Source organism: Cryptomeria japonica, chromosome 4 (assembly GCF_030272615.1).
Source record: "Cryptomeria japonica chromosome 4, Sugi_1.0, whole genome shotgun sequence".
NCBI lineage: Eukaryota > Viridiplantae > Streptophyta > Pinopsida > Cupressales > Cupressaceae > Cryptomeria > Cryptomeria japonica.
In genome coordinates this window covers 672,710,855-672,714,152 of record NC_081408.1, presented here as the reverse complement: position 1 = coordinate 672,714,152, position 3,298 = coordinate 672,710,855, and positions in this window count along the sequence as shown.

Genomic DNA, 3,298 nt, shown 5'->3' with positions numbered 1-3,298 from the left:
TTCAAACAAATTTCTCATTAAATATAATTTAATCATATTTGTTTTCCTCCTAAACTCAGTTACAAAATTGTCATTAATAATGATAAAGGTGAAACCTTGACCATGCATTCTAGAAAAAAATGGATGTTCCCAAACTCAAATCTCAAAATGGACATATAAACCCAAAACTTAAAGGCCATTAACCATATAATCAATTTATCATTGATTGACCAGATACATTATCCATGTTGCTTTCCTCAGTACTAAAATAGAGGAACACCTTTTCATCATGTGATGAAGAGAATGCAAAACCATTGTAAATCACCTCCTGAAAGTGTCAAAAGCCTCCAAGAAAGAAGGCTTAAACAATAATTTATAGCTTGAAAGCCCATTGTTTCATCACTCAAATATAGGCCATGATGAAGATCCCAATGCTTTATCTGCACTCAAACTTCAATAGACACCCATATAAAAAAACCATTACAATTTGGTTCACATTGAGCTCAATAGACAATGCACATATTAATTAAGTATATATCATGAAAAGACAGTGGATATTAATTAAGTATCCATCATGAAGGATGAAATTTCTTTTGGGGTCAATGATGGCTACAAAATATACAAGTTAAAAGAATTCAAGATGGTGCATGAGTGTTTACTAGGAGTATCACATGAAAGAAGGATGTATGGATGGAATTCATTATTAAGTTAAAAATAAAAAATATTATATGGATTCACGTGTATTTGGACCACAGCTAAGGTGGGTGGAATAAAGTTTTGTGTGTGCTTGTTCCAAAGCCAAAGCCATGACGTCTATTTGTTTAGGAATAGTATATTGGTAGTTAGGATAAGACATAAATCAAATGCTACTACTTTCTTCTTTTCCAATATTGCCACCTCATCATTTCATTCAAGGATTTGATAGAAACTAACTATTCCCTTATTAACTTCACCTCTACTTTGAATTTATTTGCTTAAATATGGCCTTTGGAATAATCTTTTTTGGGAGGATAATATAAATATTTTCATGTTTCATATATTTTGTCTCGTTAGTATACATTTTAAATATAATCTATATAAAGTATGTCGAGAGATATTAGAACGTTTAATTTTTAATATATATTTATTTGTCTTGTTTTTATGTACATAGATAGCTAAGGTTCATATGTGACTGTAGATTTACGCCTTGTCACACAATTATGATGTCGAGTTCTTATATTTATAAAAAAATCTTTGATAAAATTTATCATAGATTAGGTGTTCTTTTCAATAAATTGATTATTATTTAAATTTTTTGATTTGAAAATATTTTATAATTAATAGAGTTGTATTTTAATTATAAGATGAAGCTTTTATCTTAAATAATACAATTTAGATGTAATTTTGGTTTGTTTTGGTCGGTTATTTGAAGGTTGAAGTGTATATATAAATATAATGATGGAGGATTATTAGATTTGATTTGAGAAATTGATTAAAAACTTATTTACAAATTTTTTCCCTTCAAAAACTCCTTTGTAATACTATTATGAGATTTGGAAGTTTTATATAATGTTAAGGGAATTAAACTTAACAAGATTGTTTGTTTGTTAAAAAACAGAGGTAAGTGAGATGAATACAACAATGATATTATATGTGTTAATATAAGAGTAATGGGTAATATTGATGCATAGAGTCATCCCAATATGATGTGATTTGAGAAGTTAATTAAAAAGTCTATTTATAGATTTTTAATTTTATTTTAAAACTCTTATAATACTATTGTGGAATTTGAAAGCTTTACATAATGTTAAGGGAGTTGGACATAGACATAATAAGATTGTTTGTTTGTTAAAAAGAGACGCAAGTGAGGTGAATACAAGAGCAAAAATATTATATGTGTTAATATAAGAGTAATGAGTATTAACACATAGAGTCATTCTAATATAAAAGTTACAAAGTTTGTTAGAGACACTAAAATTTATAGTATTATGAGTCCCACCATAACTCATAAGTTCATATACTTATTCTATGTCAAAAATCATTTGTAATAGTAACTCCACATCATCAAAAGTTAGTATAAGACCATTTACTATAATCTTTAAAATTTGTTATATCTCGAGTTTTGATAAAATCCACACATAATCATAAGATTCTTTCGAGGTAAAACAGGTAGATAAAAGATACCAAAACAAAATGGAAGCAGAGGGTATGCATCTTTTCCACAATTGAAACAATTGAATCACATAAACACTTTATTTTAAGCCTACAATACATTAATTTATCAATCATGGACATTAGATTTCTATAGTCCATAATGATTAGTGCACTTTGTGTCTGAATTCAACTCCATAGGAATTATTTGCATCAACATTTTAGATCAGACTCCATAACCCATCATCACGATGAGAAAGTTGTCTTGGTCTACAATCCATTTTCCTTCTATAACTTTCTTATCATATTAATGATCCAAAATGTTGATACAAAAAATTCCTACATTATTAAATCCACAAACAAAACACATTAATTAATTTAACATCAAAATAAATAACTAAAAATAGACAATACAAAAACTAAAATAACTAGATCAACTTTAAAAATTACAAACTTTCTAACCTATTTCATTTTACAAGGAAAAAAAAACTCTTAGAAACATTTTCCATATTCATTATATTCTATTGTATCATAAACTCACATCCATGGAAAATAGATATACAACCACACAAGCTCTATGTAGCCATGTATTTGTGCTTTTTCTCATTTCCAAATCCTAAGAAACTAGATGCTGCCCATAGGCACACCCTATAAGCAATTCGTTATCAGTGACATGGGCAATTGTGTGGGTGTCCAAGGGATAGAGAATGTTTATAACGATCTTCCCACATAATGATATGCATTGCTCCCCTAAAAGCACACATTGTCCTTTCCCAATGGGGCCATGTATAGAATCCAACTATTCCAACAATGACCCAACTCAAAACTTCTCTTTCACTCAACGAATCAACTCACTTACTTTTCCTTTGCTCTCACCAAGTCTACTTTCCCTAGGACCATATCAACTCAATCCCCTCAACTGCCATCTCCATCAAAACACAACTTTTATCATAGAACAGGTCACAAGAAAGAGAAAGGAGAGATGATGCATTGTTTCTACATTTATCAACCATAAATCATGTCATGAATGTAATTTTATTCCTTGTGAAATGACCCAAACTCTTTTTCTTTTGAAAACATTATTGAGGAATTTTAAGAAAAGAAATACAGGCGACAAGGAGCAAGTCCTTTTTAATGATTTTTTCCATATATATTAAGAGGAATGATAGCTTAGTAATCAAGGAACAGT